At 40.0% G+C, this 23,937-nt stretch overlaps 1 protein-coding gene across 4 annotated transcripts in view; it reads left to right on the top strand.

Annotated features, from left to right (window-relative positions):
- The first annotated feature begins 8,676 nt into the window (after positions 1-8,676).
- Positions 8,677-23,937, top strand: part of FANCC (FA complementation group C) — a 278,492-nt gene continuing 263,231 nt past the window's right edge. For all 4 annotated transcript variants that reach the window (XM_019423448.2, XM_019423449.2, XM_019423451.2 and 1 more), the window contains exon 1: positions 8,677-8,867. The gene's annotated coding sequence lies outside the window, so the exon portion shown is untranslated. The remainder of the gene's footprint in view (positions 8,868-23,937) is intronic.

Below are 23,937 nucleotides of genomic sequence, written 5' to 3'. Positions count from 1 at the left end.
GAATTGGGATATAGAAATTTTTGTGTGTGAAATCCTCTAACTTCTATATTTTCCATTAATTTTTTTCCAAGCATCCTTCAAGCTAAAATAAGTCTGTTGGCCAGATGCGAACTTCTGGGTGCTTGCTTACTCTCTCTGGTCCAGTGTTTTGCCAGACCCTGGAGAGATGTTTTAAAAAAGGACCTGGTTTCAGCTACTAAGATAAGTGTGGCCTTGTTGAGAGCTAAGACGGATGCATATGAGACAGCCAGGAAGCAATGCAAAGATGTGTGTCTGCAAGTGTGAGGAAAAAAAGATCTAAGCCGCTTAAGGAGGCTATGAAACCAAGCCCCAGTCAGACCGCAGAAACTATCCCAGAGCTGAATCTTATGATTTGTAGAAATGTCCTATGGATGGAAAATAGCTATTTATTTTGTCTTAATGGGTTAATTAGTGCTGATGGATAGACAGTGGAGCTATTGCTGTTCAGTACCAACTTTGATAGTTAAGTAGGTAACAGTGACTTGAGGCAATTCTGGTTTATGAAATAAGGGGGGCTGCAGGGCAGCTGGGTGGCTCACTCGGTTGGGCATCTGACTTAGGCCTAGGTCATGATCTCGCTGGTCCTGAGTTCTAGCCCCAGGTTGGGTTCTGTGCTGACAGTGTGGAGCCTGGAACCTGTTTCAGATTCTGTGTCTCCCCCTCTCTCTCTGCTCCTCCCCCACTCACACTGTCTCTCTTTCTCTCAAAAATAAATAAACATTAAAAAAAGAAAGAAAGAAAGAAAGAAAGAAAGAAAGAAAGAAAGAAAGAAAGAAAGGGTGCTGGGTAGCTTATCTGGTTAAGTGTCCAACTCTTGGTTTTAGCTCAGGTCATGATCTCATGGGTTTGTGAGTTTGAGGCCCACGGTGGGCTCTGTGCTGACAGCTGTGGAGCCTGCTTGGGATTCTCTGTCTGTCTGCCTCTCTCTCTCTGCCCCTTCCCCTCTGACACTCTGTTTCTCTCTCAAAATAAACAAATAAATGTTAAAAAAAATAGATTCATCTGCAAATATTAGTGGAATCTGTCATGAATACTACAAGAAACAGAGTCTTGCAGAAAGAAAAAGATTTTCTAAATATTGTATGGTTTGCAACTGTCTTCAGTATTATGGAAACATACAAATGGTATTATGATCATTATCTGAAAAATGGAGTCACAAAACTTCATTTGAATAAACAGATGGGGTGTGGTAGGCTGAAAAATGCATCCCCCCCCCCCCCCCCAAAGGTGTCCTTGTCCCAGTTCCTGGAAATTGTGGATGTGTTAACTTATATGGTAAGTAGGACTTTGCTGGCATGATTAAGTTAAGGATTTTGAGGTGGGAAGATTATCCTGCATTATCTAGGTGGTACAATGTAGTCATAAAGGTCTTTATAAGAGGGAGGCAGGAGGATCAGAGTCAGAAAGGGAGAACTGGAGGACGAGGCCATGAGCCAAGCAGTGCAGGCAGTCTCCGGAAGCTAGAAAAGACAAGGAAACAGATTTTCCCCTAGGACCCCAAGAAAGGACATAACCCTGCTGACACCTTGTTTTTAGTCCATTGAGATTACTTGGGACTCCTGACCTCCAGAAGCCCAACATAATAAATTTGTATTGTTTTGAACCATTAAGTTTGTGGTAATTTATTATAGCAGCAATAGGAAATTAATACAGATGACAAAGAGATACAGAAGACATGAAGTATGAAAGTTTCTGAAATTTTTTAAGTCTCAAACATAAACAGAGGAAAGTGGTTTTCTATTTATGATGCTCTTGTCACTTGCTGTCTAGAATATTTTTTATAGTTAAAATGATTTCTTGTGATATACCAAATCTCTATTGACTTGCATGCAAAATAGGAGTGACATTTTTAATACACTGCCATGTGATGAAATTATGTCAGAGAAACTAAATCAAAAGAGACAATAAATGTTAATGTGGTTAGCAAAATGCCTTATAGCAAGTGCTCATTAAACGTTAGTTCCCTTCTATTTGTCCTTACAGAGCTTAGATCTTGAGTAATAAAAGCATAATATTTATACATGTTGTTGTCATGCTTGAAGTTTGTTTTTTTTTTTATCATACAGCAGTTTTTTTAGCTTGATTGAGATACATAAAACATTGTGTAAGTTTAAAGTAACAACGTGATGATGTGATACATGTGTATATTGCAAAATGATTACTACACACAATAGGGTTAGTTAACACCTCCATCACCTCACATAATTACCTTTTCTCTTTTTTTATTTCTTTGGTGAGAATATTTCAGATTTATCCTAGCAGTTTTCAAGTATATAAAACAGTATTGTTAAATATCATCACCAAGCTGTACATTAGATCTCTAGAACTTATTCATCTTACAAGTGGAAGTTTGTACCCTTTGACTAACATCTCATTACCTCTACCCCATGCAATTGTTTTATTGTATGGCATGAATGTACTGAAATCTTAATTTACTACATCAATAAATAGAAAGATGAAGTTAGCTAGTCTTGTTGGAAAACACTAGGCAATTAAAGGTTCAGTCTGAAACAGACAAAAGAATGGGATGAAACTTACTTATTTTTGACTTAATAGTTGCCAGAATTAATCGAATCATAAATGTGCATAATTTCTTTTCATTTGGAATTTTAAAGCACCTATTCTTAGCAGTTCTTTAATATTAATTTCATGTTAAATGAATCATTATGAAATATGAGGAAAAATATTTTCAAGCCATGTGCTCATTTAAAAATATAATTTATTACTTTCTGCAGGCAATAAAAATATGCTATATTAGTTACAACATACCATGATGGGTGGGAATGCATGTTCCATATAGGAATGCATTTTTACTGAACTAAAGAAAATCAGATTAACACTGCCTTAATATGTGTATACTTTTTGAAACACAATGTATCATTGCTCAATGAAAAAAAGATTTTTGTTTTCTGGGAATTCTGTGTCAGAGATTGTACAATGATAACGTCATTTCCCCATTCTACAATGTTGACAGAATTTAAGCAAGTGGTTATGAGAGTCCCTTGCCTTCCTCTCTCTTGGTGTGGTTTAGGTCCCCTCCCCTACCTTTATTTGAAATGTGCTATTCTCTTGAGTTAATCTCATTTTAACAAATATATGTCTATTGACCTATGTTGCTGGAAAACAAGGTGTTGATTAATTAAAGGCAGACTCTCTTCCCTAGAATAAACTTCACAAGACCAGAGAATATATATATATTTTTCACCATGTTAATCCCAGACCCTGCTATAGTGCCTCAGCTGAGTTCAGCTACAAGCAACAGAGATCTAAAATAATGCTAGTGGAAACAGATTTATTTTTCTTTATTGTAAAAGAGCTCAGTTTTAGGCAAACTAGGTGACTCCCATGATTACTGGGGACCCAGAATCCTTCTACTTCTTGTGCCCTGCCATCCTTACTCCATGACTATCATCCTTGAGGATACCTTATGTTCCAACAATGCTGGAACTCCAGCCATCTTGCCTGACATTAGTTAGGAAACAGCTGAAAGGGGAAAAGCGCTAAAATGAAAAAGCTCTTTGCCCTTTTCTACCTTTCAAGAAGCCTTTCTGAAGGTCTCCAACAGTTTCCCTGTATCTTTCACTGGCTACAATTTAGTTACATGGCCTCCTAATAGCAAGGGCGTCTGGGAAATGTAGTTTTGTTTTGTTTTTAAACTGGGCACCTTGCCTTGCTAAGTAGTGTTCTCATACCAACAAGGGGAGGAAGTGGTAAAATGAGATCAATAAGGACAATGTAATAATTTTTTTGTGAAGCAAATTTATTGAATTAACAAGAATATTCCTTGATACTTATACCCCCCTTTTCTTAAATTTAAAATGTTTTTTAAAAACTGAAATGATGGTAATTTTCTTTTTCCCTCCTAAAGTCTTTACTTGACCAGATAAAAAGTTGTTAACTGTTAGTCTTCTAGTATTGTTGACATTTTACTGGTCCAAGAAATTAAAAATCTACGGAATTCCTGGGACTGTATAGGTGACCTAGATTTCTGGGTTCCAAGATACTCAGATGGATCTGTCTTCAACATAGCCTATGTGCTTCATGCCTTCTGCTTAGAAGTTCTCACTAGTGCTTAATTTATGAAGTAGCCTCAGCCAGTGCTAATGCTTAGAGACAGAGGAGCTGCCACCTCCAGGTCCTTAGGGATTTCTTTTGTGAAACTGAATAAACGTCATTTAAAATGGAGTCGGGGGTGCCTGGGTGGCTCAGTTGGTTAGACGTCTGACTTTAGCTCAGGTCATGATCTAGCTATCCATGAGTTCAAGCCCCATGTAGGGCTCTGTGCTGACAGCTCAGAGCCTGGAACCTGCTTCAAATTGTGTCTCCCTCTCTCTCTGCCCCTTCCCTGCTTGCACTTTGTCTCCCTCTCAAAAATAAACATTAAAAAAAAAAAAAAGGACTTAAAATGGAATCAGTAGGTTAGAAGGGGGAGCTCTCACCCTACCATTTGTCCTCTATTGCAGACCCCAACAGAACTAAGCCTATAGTTTCTTACCTCAACAGGAGGAAGATTTTCTCCTGTCCCAGCAACAATCCAGCCAATGAGAGACTGTCGCAACTCAACCAATGAAAAGTGACTACACTTGGAACTCCCACTTTGGACTTTTTATTTATAACAGCACCTCCTAATTCCCCCTCCCTCCTTTCTTCTATGAAAGAGTCTTTCTCTCCTTTGTTCTTCAGATTTGCCTATGGTTTTGCAGAAGCTTGCATGTTTCAAATTGCAGTTCTCTGCTGTTTCCAAATAAACTTTTTTTTTTTCTGGTCAAATAACTGACAGTTTTATTTTTAACGTTAACACTCTGCAGCAAGTGAGAGAAACTCTTTGAAAGATTAAAGGAGTAATTGTTGTGAGGATATGGGGGAATCTCGTGGAGAGCTATGAACAGAAAAATAGTCAGTTCGCCTTACAATTGGGCTTTAAAAAAGTTAGGAATGGAAGCTACCTGTATATTCTCATGGCATGATGTGGCCTTTCAACTTTTTTTGCTTTTCTTGGTGAACCAACTTTCTTTACTCCTTACATATTTTTTCTTCCCCCAGTAAGTTTGGTTGGCATGGGGGTTTGGCTCCTGTGGTATAGAAGAGGTACAGTCTCTCAGTTCTGCCATTCCAAATTCCCCAGCAATAGCTTCATTGAATCAGTGTGGGTCGGGTTAGCATTCCATTGCAAGGAGTGAGGCAATTAGTACAAATGCGTCCTCCTAAGGTGCAGTCTTTCAGCAGCCCCTAGAGAGTGAGCATGTGAGGGGAGGGAGATGTACCCGCAATAGTTAAAATACATTTCCATTTTTCCATTAATTTCCACCTCTGGCTGCCCTCTGTTTCCTGATCTCAGGTGCTTTTCCCCTATCAGGGTGGGGGATCAAAGACCTTCACTATTACTTGCACCATTTCTTAAAGCATTTTGTGCACATTCTTATTGTTTCCTTCTAATTCCATGTACATTTTCGAAAACAGAATGCTTTAAGAGGAAAGCAATGTGGTGATTACCATATATAAGCCTCCAGGGTCACATCATCTCCTTCCCCACTTCTGCTCCACCAAGAACTTAGAAAAGTGCTCTAGTTCTCAGCCTGGGGCATAAGCAAGAACACAGCAAGTGGTAATAAGCAAAGCACCAGAGTAAATCTATCTGGATCTGAAGGTGCAACACCTGCTAGTAGAGTAGCAGGAAGTAGAGCTCTGCATCAGGGAAATTGGAATACTACCTACCACATAAGATCACGGTAATAAGAAAATAATCACCCTAAGGAATCAGCCCAGTGCCTGGGACTTAATAAACACTCATTAAATATTCACAGTTGAAATACCAGAGGCAAGTATCAGAGCAGGGGACAATACAGTGTCGAGGCATCAAACGAAAGTTGAAAACTAGGTGCGTGTCTGGACTAACCCTGGAAATATGAGTCTTACTACAATAGCTACAATCCAAGACAGTTGATTCTATTTGTTGTTGAATTTTAAAGATTTGATATCAAGAACTTTATTTCTTTAAAGTTTATTTGGGGCGCCTGGGTGGCTCAGTCGGTTGAGCGCCGACTTTGGCTCAGGTCACGATCTCGCGGTCCGTGAGTATGAGCCCCTCGTCGGGCCCCTGTGCTGACAGCTCAGAGCCCGGAGCCTGTTTCAGATTCTGTGTCTCCCTCTCTCTGACCCTCCCCCGTTCATGCTCTGTCTCTCTCTGTCTCAAAAATAAATAAATGTTAAAAAAAATAAATAAATAAAAGAGCTAAAGTTTATTTATTTTGAGAGAGAGAGCGCGAACACACGTAGGGGAGGGGGACAGAGGGGGAGAGGATCCCAAGCAGGCTCTATGCTGTCAGCAGGGCTCACTGACAAACCATGGGAGTATGAACTGAGCAGAAATCAAGAGTCGGGTGTTTAACCAACTGAGCCACCAGGTGCCTCTGATATAAGGAACTTTGCAGCACTCAGCTGTGATGTTTTCCCCTCCAGAATATAAAGATTCTAATGGATAGATCCCATTAGAATAAATTCTAATTATTTCTAGGAATGAAGTAATTTTCACCTACACATGATATTTTTCATTTTTGCCACATTATTTATGATTAGACTCTGTACTAATTGTTTCTAGACCCAAACAATTGGGTTTCTAGAGGTACACACACTCAATTTTGTGTGCCAATTAAAACTAGGATTTTTATTTAGGTATTTGTTTCTCAGGAAACTTTTCAGGCATTTTACAAAAAGTTCATTTCATTACTGCTTAAAGTATTTGGATAGTTCTATGCATACAGATGCCAAATAAAATGAGTATTTATAAGTCTCCATAAATTTACATTTATGTATTTATTCATGTTACTAATTTAGGTCTAAACTAGGCCTAAACATGACATCTTTTCATCTACTGTAAAGTTGAATTAGTCTAGCAACGCTTTATTAACCACTGAATCAAAACCACATATAACTGCAATATGGCAAGACTTCAATTATTAATACTATAAATACTAGAAAAGGACCTGAATACCACAATAGATATTTTCTCTAAAGAAATAAATGGCTTGTTTCCCTTGCCAGTAGAAGCAAGTCTTTAAACATTAACTTGCTCACATTTGTCCCCACAAACACAAGGACTTTCTTCTTATGGCCAAGGTAGCATGATTAGTGTCATTCAAGCATGTATCTAACACAGGCTCTGCTTTGGATTTACCCACAAAGAACTATGCACATTAGTATAGCACAGACCTCTTTAGCGGGAAGGGTATATTTTCAAGAATGAATTCCTTAATACAGTTGCAGATCCTGCCAATTTTGTCTCAAATTCCCAATTGGGTTCCTTTTGGATCTCCCTTTATGGGAGGGGAAAAAAAAAAGATTGTTGCTACTGATGAGGCTTTTGGGGTGATAGTGGGGTTCATGGGGTCTGGAGCTGATGGCCAAGAAGGAATTCTTGAGACGTCTTTGGTGCAAAAATGGTGATTTTACTAAAGCACAGGGACAGGACCCATGGGCAGGAAGAGCTGCCCTGGACCCTGCAAAGAGACAGGTTACATTTAGGAGTTGGGGAGGTAAAGTCAAGGGGAACTTTCCAATGAGATTTTCATATGCTAAAGAAGACTCACAGGATACTGGAGGCCTAGCTTATTGCCAAGCCAAGGTTGTTCTTCCCTCTAGCAAAGCATTAAGACAGTAGGGAGTTCCTGGAGAAACATTTCGCTCTGCCTGCCTCAAGTATTCGTCAGAGCTGCAGGTTATAAATAAATTTAATTTTATCTACCATTTCCTTCTGCTTTTGTTTCCCACATCACTACCACTAACCTACAGGCTAACTTTGTCACTTACAACTTGTGTAAACTTGCTAAATTACCTAATCCCTGTATTCAATTTATTCTTAGGTAAAATGGGTATTCCTTCATCATAGAAGGCTGGAAGTGCTTGAGTATTTTCATTACATGCATACACTGCTTTGCAGTAAGTTGTTTTGAAAGCAACTATTAAATTGTAGTTTTAAGATTATAAAGCACTGATTTAAAAAAAATATCTAAAGCTTAAGGTTAGATCCCTGATTATTTCTTCTTACAATTTAAACACCTATGAAAAACCTCCATACACTTCTAAGTTAAAGAATGAAAAGAAAAAAATTCACCAAGACGAGGTAACATTAAGAGGAATGAAGTTTACCGAAAATGTTTTTATTTAAGTGGTTTCGTTGAACTGATCTGAAAACAAACACACTGTATGGAATTGATTGGGAGGGGATGGGTAGGATTATTAAGCCCCCCAAAGATTCCTTATTTCTGTATGACCACAGCTAGCAAACCATATTCTAGTCCGTGTTTAGAGGTTTTACCCCTGGACAAAGACTCAGTTTCTCTTTTAAAAAAACGATTCCCATTTTACCTCTTCCGCATTTTGGGCTGAGTCTTGCAACACCTGGGCAGCAACCTGATTAATAACCCCAAGTTTTTCCTCCCCGGTCCTTCCAGCCGTCTGGTTCTCGGCCGTGAACCCAACAGCGATCCCGCGAAAACTAAGACATCCGCCTCTTCCCCCACAGGTCCTGCAGCGCGCTCGGCTAACTTCCGGCCGAGCCGGGGCTGGCCCCCGCCCCGCCCCCACAAGCGCGAGATTCGTCGCAATTTTCCCGCGATGCCGCGGGTGCGCGCGGCACCGCTCGCCAGGCCCCAGAGTGCACTGCGGGGAAGAGCGCGTGCGCGCGGCTCCACTGCCGAGCGACCGCGGGAAAATTCCAAAAAAGTCAAACAAAACAAAAAACCAGTACGGGGCAAAGCCAAACTTGCAAGCCACAGAACCCGGGCGGAGGCGTCCTTTCTGCCACTGCCCAAACTGCTGAAGCAGCTCTGGCTGGCGCAGACCACCCGGTAAGCGAGAGGCCGCAGAACGAGAGCAAAGACGGCTGATTCCCTCGGGGGTCTGGCCGACACGTCAGCCGAAGGGTGGAGGTAGGGTAGGGGGAGGGTAGGGAGGGAAGACTCGCGAGAACGTTCGCCGCGCTTTGCGCATCTAGTTAGGTGAGCTGAGCCCCGGCCGTGTGCAGGGGCTGAGGGGAGGAGGTGGGTAGGGGCTTGAGGTGGCGCCAGCCCGCGGAGGGGCGGAGCGGCGGGCGAGGGGCGTAGCGGCGGGCGAGGGGCGTGGCCAAAGAGTGGGCAGGCCTGGGGGTGGGTCCGGCGTAGGGGTCACGCGGAAGAGAGCCCCCGGAACGGTGAGAACTGGGAATAGGCGCTTTGGTTCTTTTGGTTCATTGAGTGCTGGCAGCTATGTCTACTTAAAAGGAGAGGAGCAAAGGTGAATTTCTTCGCCCCGGATCCGTGGGAGCTGTGAAAAGCTCTCCTCTTCTACCCCATCACCCTCTACAGCTGGCCGCTTGCTCTCCGTCGCCCTGCCTCTAGGGCGTTGGGAGGGGGCGAGCCTGTAACCCCTCTTGCCTTCCAGGTCTTTTGTCGCTGAAGGGCAGGAAGGTTCTCATGGGTGATTGTCTCCTTGCAACTTTCTTTCTTTGACCGCCAGGCCAAATCACGTCCAAAGCCCTGATATTTTGGGGGGTTGTTGTTTGTTGGCTTGCTTTTTTGTATTTACGTGGGCGCTTTTACAACCGTGAACCCTCTCTGGTCATCGTGTATGGGCTAAAGGTTTGGAGGGCAAAAGATTAGGAGTTTTTGAAACATGACAAATTTGGGACCAGAATTTCGAAAGAGGCCGAGGAATTTTCCAGCAAAGACCCCCATGTGCCAGTGATTTTGTCCTAATCTGAAACTCCCGTGCTCCAGCTTTCATTTGTAACTTCTGTCCCATTTAGTGCATCTTAACTGTGATATGATTGACTTACCATTTATCACATGAGCAGGGCACTTTTGGGCCACCCAACTTCAGCTATTTATGGATGTCACTCACCCTCAGTGATGTGCAGCTCAGAACCTTTTCTCACTATCCTCTTCAGGAGGGGAGGAAAGGTTGTTACAAATGGTAGAATTCATACCATGTGTTGGGATCATTTATTACATAAACATATAGAAAACATGTTCATTGTGACTTTATCCATTAAACTTAAATTGATGTTTCAAAATAATGGGTTGTGCCAGATTCACATGGAAATAAGCATTCATATGTGTATACAAGAAAGACCGCATCAAAACAATTTGCTTTTCCTAGTTTTATCAGAGGCCTTTTCCTGTAAAAGTTAGGTCCTGCTTCTTTAGAATTGGACTAATTATACTTTAGTATATATTACACTTTAATTCATTTTTTCATTATTCAGTCCTATTCTTGTTTTCTTGAAAAACATTTACCAGAAGTCCAGAAAAGAAAGGCAAACTCTATATTGGAATTTTTTGTTCTCTAATAAAAAGCATTAACTTGATTGATTGGCTGGGTGTGGAAGATGTGTTGCTGCATGTATGTGAAACTGTGCATGTACATTTTTAAATAAATGGTATTTTAAACCAGTTCCATATTTCAGCAAGTAGTTCCAGTAACAATTATACAAATTTTGTATTTATGAAAACCAGCTACAAGGAGGCCAGCCTGGCCAGTAGAAAGTTGGATTGATTACCTAGGCCACAGAGAGCACCAGAGAAATCTCACATGGCGTGGCAGTTCCAAGTGGTGGAGCCTCATATCAGGCTGGAAATCAGTACCAAATGGATTTGTAAAATTTTAGTCTGGGGTATGAATATTCTCTGTTCTTGTTTATGGATCCTGACTGACTTTTTTTTTTTTTCAATTTTATTTATTTTGAGAGAAAGAGAGTGCAAATAAGGAAGGGACTGAGAGAGAGGGAGATAGAATGCCAAGCACTGGCAGCATGGAGCTGGATGTGGGCTTGAACTCACAAACCCTGATATCATGTGAGCTGAAACCTAGAGTGGGACACTTAACCAACTGAACCACCCAGGCGCCCCTGAATGACTGATTTTAATATGAAAGAGCACCTATGGGAGAAGTACATTGAGTTTGCAGTGTTTTAATAAAAATGTAGTAGAAATTGAGAAGAAAAAAACTTAAAAATTCATCAGAAAAGTTAGATAACACTACAAGTCTTGAGCATTTTATTTTCTAAATATCAATTATTATTATTTTTTTGTGTTCTGGAAGAGACCTTGCAAGTTTTCTGGTCCATTCTCTTAGACTCTTCATAAGTCCTGCTGACCGTGTAGAAATTTCTCTGTTAAGATCAGTGATACAGGAACATCTATAATCTTGGTACCTTTCTCTAGTTATAGGAAGGCAGAGTTTTAAAGGAAATTACCTTTTTTGAAACTGTATACTATGTAGACTCTGTTTTCTAAAGAATTCAGTGGCTTTTAGTAAATTTAGTAGATTTTTAGAATTGTGCAGTGATTAGTACAATTCATTTTTAGAACATTTGCAACACCCTAGCAGCTTTGCACGTGCAAATTCATAGTCAATCCTAACTCTGGCTTTCAGCCTCAGGCAACCATTGATTTGCTTTCTTGTCTCTATAGATTAGCCTTTTGGGGGCATTTCATATAAATAGATTCATAAAAGTGCTGTCTTTTGGTTTCTTTCACTTAGCATGATGTTTTTGAGATTCATCCATTTTGTAGCATGTATCGATAGTTTGTTCCTGTTTATTGCTGAATAATATCCCATTGTATGTCTCTACCACATTTTGTTTATCTGTTCATCAGTTGGTGGACACGAGTTGCTTCTACTTTTTGGTTATGAATAATGCTCTGTGAGTATTCATATGTAAGTCTTTGGACATATGCTTTTATTATTTTTGGGGGGTGTTTATGAGTGGAATTGCTGAGTTGTATAGTAAGTTCATGTTTAACTTTTTAAGAAAGTGTCAGACTTTTCCAATGTGGCTATACCATATTATATTCCCACCAGCAGTGTATGGGGGTTTTAATTTTTCCACGACTTCATTTGTTAATTGTGTCTCTTTAAATAGCCATCCCAGTGGGTGTGAAAGTAGTATCATTGTGGTTTTAATTTGCACTTCCCTATTGGCAAACGATGTTGACTATATTTTCATGTACTTTTTAGCAATTTCTAGGTCACTTTTGAAATGTCGAAACATTTTGTCCATTTTTTAATTGGATTATGTCAGCCTTTTAAAAGTAAAAGGTTTAAGAAGTAAAAGGTGATTCAGGCAGCAAAATCAGGTTTACTCAGGAACAGCAGAGGAATTGCAATTCTGGACAAGCAAACTATGGTGAACCTTAGGCGAGTCCTGAGAACAAAGCAGGAGAGTGTCCTTTTATAGAGGAAAGGAGTTTGAGAGGGTCTGTTTTGAACAAAAGTTCATTGGAAGAAAATGAGAATTTGAAGTGGTGGTGGCTTCTAATTGGTTGTAGGTGAGGGCAGCTTACTGTTGCTGGGCAGAAAGGAAACCTTCCTTCTTCCTGCTGGGAGTATGCAAGTTGGGATGAATGATATGTGTATTAGTCATCTCTTCATGGTTTCCAAACTCCAGTTTTCAGTTAGGGTTCCTTATCATATTTTCACACTTTTCTTCCAGTCAACTCTTCACCAATCAAGAGTTGGGTCATCTGTTCCTCATTAGAATTGTTTTTGTCTTTCAGTGTCAGGAAGGACACTTCCTGAATGTCATGTCCCACATCAGAGGGAAGTGCACAGATTGGAAATCATGGAAGCCACGTTTGAGTAACAAGAAACAGTGGGAGGGGGAACTCTCAGGTATTTTACATCCGAAATCTGTATCCATTCAAGGTTATAAGCTAAAAGGAGCAAAGGACCCTACCTAGATCTTCAGGTGGAATTTATTGTAGTCAGTGTGCTTGTTCCCTAATTTTACGTGATTGGGTTTCTACTTTGGAGGGTTTGTCCATGTGCAACAGGTGGTGTTTGCTATTGTATAAATGCTTCGTTTGGCAAGTAGGTAATCAAAGGCTATATGCATATCTTGAAGACATTGTGGGTTCAGTTCCAGAACACTGCAATAAAGTGAATATTACTGTAAAATAAATATTGCAATAAGGTGAGTCAGATGGATGTTTTGGTTTCCCAGTGCATATAAATATGTTTATATTGTACTGCAGTCTATTACGTGTACGATAGCATTATGTCTAAAAAAAAATATATCTTAATTAAAAAGTACTTTATTGCTAAAAAACGGCTAACTATCTGAACTTTCAGCAAGTTGTAATAACTGATCACAGATCATTGTAACAAATATAATAATGAAAGAGCATGAAGTAGCATATTACTAGAATGTGACACAGAGACACAAAATGAGCAAATGCTGTTGAAAAAATGGCACTGATTGACTTGTTTGACAAAGGGTTGCCACAAACCTTCAGTTTGTAATAAAAGAATATAATATCTGTGAAGCACATTAAAGTGAAGCACAATTAAATGAGGTATACTTGTACTTTAGCCAGTGAGTTAAGTGTTGTTGGGCTGCCGTTGCCTTAGGGCTGGGGTTGGCAAGTTTTCCCAATTCCAGAGGGAGATTTCTAATCATTTGTTCGTTGTCATGAAAGTCCACAAAAGGGGTAACAGCTGTTCTGATGGAGGCAAATCCAGAGTCACATATGCCTCCTGGGAATTATCTTTTAGTGTGGTGATGAAGTTTTAATGGGGAAAACCTGAAAGACTTTAGATTTATTGTGGATGTCCCTGGGGACAGTTAGAACTCCTAGTATGCATTGTCTTACAATCCCCCAGTGGTCTAAACATTCACAGGACCAGTGATTCACCACAGAGAAAGATAAAACCAGGTAGTGCATACATACATACATAATGTATGTATACACATACATACATAATAATCCTGCTAGGGTTTGATCACTAATAATGATGTTAATTGGGATTATTTAATTGGCCCCTTTGAACCAAGGGTCAGAGGTGTTTAGGGAATAATTAGGGAGAAACCATCTTGTTCTGTGGACTTGGTTCTTGAAGGCTGTACAAAGGGGGGTTATTTTGCTGCAGTAGGTAGACCTAAGGTAGTAGTAAGAATGAGGAACTGTGTAGATGGAATGGGTATGATTAGTTGCATTGAGAGTTATGACAGGACAGGTCAAAGCAAGGTACAGGAAAACCTGGTTGTAGAAGTTTGACTCAGAAATCTCCCAAGGGGTGGTGGCATTGGAGATGAGGGAGAAGTTTGCTACAGGGAAGACTAAAGGTTCACAGCTGTCAGGGACAGATCAGGGTTTCTGAGGACAGATCTAACAGAAATGTTTCTTCCTCTGGCCAAGGATTGGGAAATCTATGGTGTGTCTCACGTGATCAGATGGGGCCCCTAAAATGTGGGGCCACCCGATGGGGTGGAAGCTGGCTGTGTAGGCAATGGAAAGATTCACCTGAGGCATAACAAAGGAGACATTTATTGAATACATTGCAAGGGAGCATCGGGCAGGCAGGATAGCAAAGGAGAGATTGTCTGCTATGAGGTAGTGGATGCAGGCTGTTTTTAAAGGGGGGTGGTGAGAAGGTATGAGCAGATGGAATTTTCCCAAATTTATTGCCTGTGCCTTATTGTAAGTATCCCATTGGTCAGTTAGGGCTTATGGGTATTATGGATATTATGTTGGCGTAAAGGGCCTGTCTGTATTTAGCCAGGTGGTTGCTGTGGGCCCTTGTGCCTTGATTGTTTCCATTGTTCAAGTCTGTTGTCTAAAAGTGACCTCTACAAAATGCAAACAAGGTCATTGTCTCTCCAGCATAGAGAAGAAGAAAATAAATTGAGAAAAAGCAGAAAGGGGAGATTATACAGGTCTAACCTCATCATCTTGGGAAAACTGTTTCAGCTGTTGTTTGATTCAGTTCCTGGAAATCTTTAATTTTAGGTCACTGTTGGTGTGCAGGTTTAGTCAGCATTTGGGCCTTCCTTTAGATGAGACACATGGGTCCAGGAGTCAACTCTGGAGTTTTGATGGCACAAGAATTGGTCAGGAATATGCCTTTCCAGTGTGGTCGAAGAGAGTCTTTTTGAAGACGTCCTTTCCAATGGATGAAATCTTCAGGTTACAGGGTGTGGTGCTTGGGGTCTTCATTTCCTGGGAATGTGCCATGAAAACATTGCCCTATAAGCGCATGATTACTTTCAAGGGATGTAATGAGACCTTTGCAATACTGAAATATACCTTTTTTTTTAAGTTTATTTATTTATTTTGAGAGAAAGAGAGAGAAAGCACGAGCAGGACAGGGGGAGAGAGAAAGGGAGAGAAAGAGAATACCAAGCAGGCTCTGCACTGTCTGCACAGAGCCCGATGCTGGGATCCAGCCCATGAACTGCAAGATCATGACCTGAGCCAAAACCAAGAGTCAGATGCTGAACTGACTGAGCCACCCAGGCGCCCCTGAAATATACCTTCTTTTATTAGCTGTAGGTCAAAAAAGAATGAAGCTGGATGCATGGGGTACTCAATAATTATATCAAAGGTGCAAACTTGTGGGTTCCAAAGGGGGTGGATCTGAGATTAGGATGGACAAGGCAGTTCTTTTGGCCAGGGTGTTTGGAGGTTTTCAACAAATTTTGCCAATTGAGTTTTGATAGTGCTGTTGATTTGTTCAGCTAGTCTTGAAGACCGAGGATGAGTGAAGGATGATAAGTGACAGTGAAAATGCTACAGAACTGGTCATACAGCATAGACTCACCATAATAATCCGCCAATAAAATGAATTTCTTGGTCACTATGGAGCTAAGAAGGGTTTCTCCAGTAGGTATGATTTTTTTTTTTCCCCAAGCAGGATTTTAGCTACTGAAGAGGCAAGTAGCTTGTCTACAAGGAAAGGCTTTGACCCAGTGGGAAGAAGTGAATCACTGCCAGGACATATTTGTATCCATGAGATGGGGGTAGCTGAATAAAGCCAATTTTCCAAATCTCGAATGGTCCATTAGGCAATTTAAAGTACCCAGTAGCAGTGAGGATAGGTTTCCTTGGATTGTATTTTGGGCAGGTGGGATGATCAGAGTAGACATTTTTTTGTGGTTTTCTTACTATTCTCCCCACTAGTATTCAGAAACCTTATCGTTTTATCCATAGACCAGTTGTTTAATGCATGTACAGTGGTCAATAATGGGAACTTTAAAAATAAAAAAAATTGAGGGCACCTGGGTAGCTCATTTGGTTAAATATCTGACTCTTGATTTTGGCTCAGGTCATGGTCACAGGGTTGTGGGATTGGAGCCTCACATTTATGTTGTCATTGCAGAGCCTGCTTGGGATTCTCTTGCTGTCTCTGCCCCTCTCCTGCTTGTGTGTGCCCGTGCACGTGCACTCTCTCAAAATAAATAAACATTAAAAAAAGTCAAACTCAAAATGGATTAAAGACCTAAATGTGAGACCTGAAACCATAAAATTCCTAGAAGAAAACAGGCAGTAATTTCTTTGACATTGGCCATAGAAACATTTTTCTAGGTATGTCTCCTGAGGCAAGGAAAACAAAAACAAAAATAAACTATTGGGACTACATCAAAATAAAAAGCTTTTCTACAGCGAAGGAAAGCATCAACAAAACAAAAGGTACCCTACTGAATGGGAGAACATATTTGCAAATGGCATATCCAATAAGGGGTTAATATCCAAAATATATACAGAACTTACACAACTCAACACCAAAAATAATCCAATAAAAAATGAGCAGAGGACTTGAATAGACATTCCTCCAAAGAAGACCTATAGATGGACAACAGATACATGAAAAGATGCCCAACCATCAAGGAAATGCAAGTCAAAACCACCATATGATAGCACCTCAAACCTGTCAGAACGGCTGAAATCAAAAAGACGAGAAATAACAAGTGTTGATGAGGATGTGGAGAAAAAGGAACCCTTATGCATTGTTGATGGGAATGTAGATTGGTGTAACCATTGTGGAAAACAGTATGGAGTTTCCTCAAAGTATTAAAAATAGAATTATCACTTGATCCAGTAATCCCACTACTGTTATTTACCTAAAGAAAATGAGAATACTAATTTGAAAAGATATATGCACCCTATGTTTATTGCAGCATTATTTACAATAGTCAAGATATGGAAGCAGCCCGTGTCCACTGATAGATGAATGGATGAAGACGATATATTTGTGTGCATACATACACACACACAATGGAATATTACTCAGCCATAAAAAAGAAGAGATCTTGCCATTTGCAACAACATGGACGTACCTAGAGGGTACCTAGAGGGTATAATGCTAAGTGAAATAAATCAGGCAGAGAAAAGACATACCATATAATTTTACTCTTATGTGGAGTTTAAGAAACAAAAACAAATGAACAAAGAAAAAAAGACAAACAGACTCCTAAGTACAGAGAACAAACTGGTGGTTTCCACAGGGGAGGTGGATGGAGGGTGGGTGAAATAAAGAGCGAGATTAAGAGTATGTTTTAAAGTTGTGGTGCTTGGGTGACTCTGTTGAGCGTCATACTTTGGCTCAGGTTATGATCTTGCAATTCATGAGTTTGAGCCCCGCATTGGGCTCACTGCTGTCAGTGATCCTTGGTCCCTCTCTCTCTCTCCACCTTCCCCACTTGTGCTCTGTCTCAAAAATAAACATTTAAAAAGGCGTAAACTTCTCTTGATGAATACTTAATAATGTCTAGAAGTGTTGAAGTATTATATTGTACCTGAAACTAATAAAACACTGTATGTTAATTGTACTTTAATTAAAAAGGGGAATAAAAATGAGAATTAAAGAATTTCTGGTGGAACTGGGTTTTTATTTGGTCTTGAACATGTTTCTCTTTTTATCCTATCAACAACCATTTGTTTGTCAATATTGTTTTTCCTTTTCTGGTGGAGATTGTTGTGTGTCTCTAGTTAGTTTCTCCAGACAACCATCTGGAGGTGAGTTCCTTTGGACTGTAACAGAGGTTTCACTTTTGGACCTTTTGAAGGCAGCATTTTTTTGTGGACATGTCAGTGAAGCGATTTCCTTTACCTTCAAGTGAATGAAGCTTAGAATGCTCCTGGACTTTAATAATAGCCAAAGCAGCAGGTAAGAATATGGCATCCAATAATTACTGAAAGTAAGGGCTGTTTTTAATGTTATCTCTGCTGGAAGTAAAAAAAAGCCAGGTTGTTTATGTAACATTCCAAAATCATGAGCCACTCCAAAGGCATGTCAGTGCAAATGTTGCAGTTTTGCCCTTGGCTAGGATATAGGCCGGTAACGGTGCATATAATTTGGTCTGTTGGGCTGAAGTAACCAAAAGCAAAGGTGCTGCTTCAATTATTTCAGAGGTCAATATTGCATATCCAGCACAATATTTACTATTTTCATCTTTCCAATATGAACCATCAGTGAACTATGAAAAATCAACATCTGAAGTTTTATGTAAATAATCACATGGATCAGAAGGTGATCTGTCAGTATTTAGCAGTTGTGGGGGCTTTCATAAGTAGAGGAGGGGAGAAGAGTAGCAAGTTAAGGTTATTACAACAAGCAAGAGTGACATAAGGGGCATTTAACAGGGCAATGTCCTAGGAAGTGAAAGGGCTTAATGAAAGATACTGAGTATGATGAAAGTTAAGAAGAGCTTTGGCAACATGTGGCACAGAGATGGTTAAAGGGGATCTCATGATCATTCTTTCAGTGGCTTTACAGGACGGACAGTAGCAGGTATAGCTATAAGGGGGGGTGGATATCTCTGGGCTATGGGATTTAGTTGTTGTCTCTAATATCCTGCGGGTCAGTGGTGATCTCCATGCTCTTGGGTGAGTACCTCAAGGGCATTCCCTTTTCCATATACAAAAAAGAAAGGGCGTAGATAATTGGGGTGTCTAAGGGTGGGGGGTTGTTATTAAACCAGATCTTTTAAGATCTGAAAAGCCATGTCATCTCAGTCTTCATTGATTAATACATTTTTAACAAGGTCTATTAAGGTTAGGCCATAAGGGAAAAGTTTGGGATCCATCTGCAACAATATCCTGCCACTGTGAGAAAACCTCTCAGGGGACATTGGTTTTGTTTGGGCTTTGAGAAGTTTAGGATGCCATGAAGCCTGTCTAGATCTAGATGCAGTCTTTGTTGTAAGATTAGATATCCTAAGTATCAAACTTGAGTTTGAACAAATTGTAATTTTTTTTTTGTTTTTATTCATTTTAGAGAGAGAAAGTGAGCACACGTAAGTGGGGAAGGGGCAGAGAGCAAGGGGGACAGAGGATCCAAAGTGGGCTCTGTATGGACAGCAGAGAGCCCAATGTGGGGCTCAGACCCACAAACCATGAGATCATGACATGAGCTGAAGGCAGACTCTTAACCCATTGAGTCACCCAGGTGCCCCTGAACAAACTAATTTTTTAAAGAGATTTTATATCCCTTTTTGGCTTGGAATTATAGCAAATGGATGCTATCTTCTTGTGAGGAGGCTTGGGAAGTGGAGCAGAGAAGTCATCTGCATATTATATTAAAGTGGAGCATCCAGGGAACTTGATATCATCTGGATCAGCCTTTAAAGTTTGTGAGGAAATAAGAAGGGCTTTCTGTTAGGATGTCCTTGGAACTACAGTAGAGGGGACCGCCATCTTGCCAGTGCAACCCAATGAAAAGCCCCTAGCGGCGCATCAGAATGAATTGAAGGTCAACCAATCACCAAGGGCCAGCGCAACCCAACGGAAAGCCCCGAGTAGCGCGCCAGAATGAATTGGAGGTCAACCAATCACCGAGCGACAGCACGACCTGATGCGAAAAAGGCCCACTGGGACCTAAACCCGGAACCGCTGCAGCTTAAAAACCCCACCCCACCACACCTGGGCGCGACTTCCCTGACTCCTCTCTCTCTCTCTCCCCCTGAGTCACGGAACCTAGCCTGAGACCTTAGTTCCCAATAAAGCCTTTGCTAAAATTTTAGTTCTTGACTCTTACCTTTACCCTAGCCTACGCCTGACCCTAACACTTTGCATGAAACCCTGGGGCATTACTGTCCAGGTTAATTGCTGTTCTTTCCAAGTAAAGGCAAAAAGATATTGACTAGTTTTAATCTACTGGGATACTGAAGAAAACACTACATGAATCAGTCATGAAAGACAATTTGCTCTCAGTACGGATGAAGGTTACTAAGGTGAATTGGGGACAACAGAGTGGCAAAGCAATGACAATATTGTTTATGACTCAGAGGTCTGATGAGCCTCCATCTGTGGCCATTTGGTTTCTTCACAGGTAAAATGGTGTTGCAGGGGATAATGAGGCCCTGGGTCTTAAAATCTTCTATTATTGACTTAATGACATGAAGGGCCTCTTTATTTATAGGGTACTGGTTAATTCTGGGGAGAATTTTTGAGGAATCTGTGGATCTTTAACAGGCGGGGCACTGTGGATTCTGCAAGTATCAGTTGAGGGTTTTGCCCACAGGGACGGTGATAGCTGATCCATCAGGGACAAATGATTAGTGTCCTTGGAATTAGCTATATTGGTGTCAGAGACAGAGCAAATAAGATGTTGAAGCATCATTTGACTTATCTAGTTGGCTATTTTGGTTGCTGTTATCAAATTCTAGAATTATTTCCCCCTTTTGGGAGAGAACTCCCAGCATGATATTTTTCTAAGAAATGTTGGCCCAATAAATGAATAGGGTCAGAGAAACTTCAAGGAGAAAAGGGTGGGTATCTTGAAATGCCTAAGCAAAAAGGGATAGGGTTAGAGATAGGAACCCATTGAGATTTATTAGAGACTCCCACTATTTGAACTGTTTTAGTACTCTGAGGTAGAGGATGTTTAATGGTAGTGGAGTTGAGCACTGGGAATGTAGCTCTAGAATCAGTAAGGACAGAGAGAGCTCGGTTCCTAATCTGGAGAGTGGTTTCACCAGGTCAACTAAAGGAAAGGACTGGGTAAAGTCTTGAAGTTCATTGGAGTCCCTTCACTGGGGTTAGGAGGACATTGGAAAGGCTGGTTAGGGGGCTGCATGAAGGTGCCTGGAGCACTTGAGCTTATAGCAGTCTTTCTTCCAATGTTTTGGCTTTTTGCAATAATGGCAGAGACCAGGAGGATTTTAGTTTTGTTTAGGAGACTTCATTTGTTGGGGTTCAAATGAAAGGTTTTTGTGCTTTTCCTTTTATTTGAATCATCTAGGATGTAGGTGACCTTGTTTACTAAATTAATTCAGTCTGGAGTAGACATAGTTTTTCATTCCATCCTGATCCTTTTAATTAGAATAAAAAGATCCCAGTTCAGCCTGTTAATGAACATAGCGTTAAAGGCTATCCAGGTGAACTCAACATCCAAAGGAAGATGAGAATTTTCTTTAAAGATAATTTGGAGCTGGCATAATATATAATAGTCATGCATGGGCTCATTGGGCTTCTGGGTACAAGCCTGAGTCTTACTCCAGTCAGCTCGCTTTGGGAAAGTTCCTGAGAATTACCAAAAGGAGTCACTTGGCAGTTCCTCAAGTCTGATTATGTAATAAGGCAGCAAGGGTTTCTTTGTCCCCATGTTGTAATTCTAGACTTCTTGGAATCATTCCGTTTGGTAGTTTTCATCCAGTGTTGGGCTTTGCCTTCGCTAACAAGCATATAGACTAGCTGATACAAACCAGAGAAACCAGGTTGATAAGTTTGAACAACTGCACTAAATTCCTCAGCAAATCTATGAGGATCCTCAGTTACTTTGGGAAAATCTTTGACTATGGCTTGTAGTTCACCTTTAGCCCAGGTAACATAAGAAATTAAAGGTTTAGCATTTGGATTGGCACGAGATCTGATTTTAAAGGGGCAGGTTTTAATAGGTTCAGGGCAGAAGGTTGTGGGGAGAGGTTTGGAGAAAAAGGAAAGTTCAGTGAAGGGATCAGAATGAGAAAGCCGAGGATATAAAGGAGGTGGGGATAGTGCAGAAGGGAAAGAAGCTGTCACCAGAGACAAAGAGCACAAGGGAGGGGGAAGAAGAGGCCTTAGAAACTTTTTTGACTTTTCTTTCAGTTGTTTGCTTACCTTACTTAGTTAATGTGGAAATGGTATTTTGTAAAAAGGTGATTTTAGAATCTTGGATACATTTGGAAGCCTCCAGGTATCAATTAAAATAGGCACCCCATTCAGTCTGTTTAATTTCAAAGCTGTGGTCTTCTAATTTGGTTCTAAAAAATACAAGTTTGGGTGGTTGAAAGTTCCCCATGATGGCGTTTGGAGTTCTAAGTTATCTTTGGCCAAGTCGTTACACTTAGTTAAGGATGAACAAGAGGAGGGACTGTAGTTTTTTTTAACATAAAACTGGCCGGGGTCCCAGAAGGAGGACTTGTCTTGAGAGAATTTAGAGGATTGAATCTCAGAGAAGACTTATCAAACTGAAAGGGAGAAGACAACTCACAGGAGCACAAATTGGTGCCACACATAGTACTAGGGGTTGTTAGTTCCTTGCGGGTTCATTGCCTTTGAATCCCACTTTTGACACCATGAAATGTCAGTTTTTTTTAAAGGAAAAATATAAATGATAACCAGCAAAATCAAGTTTATTTGGTAATAGCAGAGGAATTGAAACTCAAGAAAACTACGTTCATGAACCATAGGCAAATCTTGAGAACAAAGGAGGAGAGCATCCTTTTATAGAGGGAAAGAGGTTGGAGGGGTTGTTTTGAACAATGTCCATTGGAAGAAAATGAGAGTTCAAAATGTTGATGGCTTCTAATTGGCTGTAGGTGAGTGAAGTGGTGACAGCCTCTCATTGGCCACAGGGGAGAATGGTTGCTGTTGGGTGCCTGCAGCTTATTGCTATGCAGAGAGGAAATCTTCATTTTTCTTGCTGGACTAAGCAAGCTGTAATGAATGATATGTATGTGAGAGCCCTCCCTTCATGACTTCCCAGTTCCGATTTTGACTTGGGTTTCCTTAACACATTTTCACAGTAGTTTGCCTTATTATTGGATTGTAAACATTCTTTGTATATTTTGAATAGAAGCCCATTATCAGACATGTGTTTTGCAAATAATTCTTTCCACTTGTCTTCATTTCCTTCATGGTATTTTTTGAAGTACATAAATTTTAATTTTGAGAAAGTCCAATGTATCAATTTTTTTTCCTTTTTTTTTGATCTTAGGTTTATGATCAGTTTCCATGAACTTTTGTGTGTGGTATGAGATACGGATCCAAATTCATCTTCTTTCCTGTATGTGTATATGCACTTGTGCCAGCTTTGTTTGTTGGGAAAAAAAAAAAAATACTTTTCCCTGCTTTTGTCAAAACTCAATTGGCCATAAATTATTCCTAGACTCACTTTTGTTTCAGTGATCTGAACACCTATTCTTATACCAGCACTACACTGTCTTAATTATGGTAGCTTTATAGTAAAGTTTGAAATTGAGTAGAAGCTGTCTGGTATTCTTATTCTTTTTCAAATTGTTTTGGCTATTCCGATTTCCGTACATTTCCATGCAAGTTTTAGTATCATCTTGTCATTTTTTTTTTTTTTTTGAAAAAAGCCTGCTGTGATGGATTTTAGTAGAAATTGCATTGACTCAGTAGGTCTCTTTTGAGGGAGAAATAAAATTGTAATGTCAACATGGAATGTCTTTTCATTTGTTTAGATCTTTAATTTATTTGAGCATTGTTTTGTAATTTTCATTGTACAAGTCTTGTCCTTTTGTTATCTTTATTTTATAGTGTTTCCTTTTTGATGCTTTTGTGTATAAATTTTTTTTTCATATCCCATTTTTAGGTTTCTCATTGCCAGTATATGAAAATAAAATTGTTTTTTATATATTGGTCTTGTACCATGCAACTTTGATTATTACTTCAAGCAGGTTTTTTTGTGAATTGCCTAGAATTTTCTACATATACTGTTATGTTATCTGTCAATATAAGCAATTTTATTTTGTCCTTTGCATTTGGATGCTTTTTTTGCCCCTTAAAACTTACAGTACATTGCTGAATGGAAGTGGGGAGAGTAGACATTCTTGACTTGTTTCTGATCTTAAAGGGGAAAGCATCTAATCTTTTACCAATAGGTCTGATGTTAGATGTAAATTTTTCATTAATGGTCTTTATCAGGTTGAAGAACTTT

This window comes from Panthera pardus, unplaced genomic scaffold (assembly GCF_024362965.1).
Source record: "Panthera pardus isolate Hobbes unplaced genomic scaffold, ASM2436296v1 HiC_scaffold_20, whole genome shotgun sequence".
NCBI classification, from domain to species: domain Eukaryota; kingdom Metazoa; phylum Chordata; class Mammalia; order Carnivora; family Felidae; genus Panthera; species Panthera pardus.
This window is presented reverse-complemented; position numbering and strand designations above follow the sequence as displayed.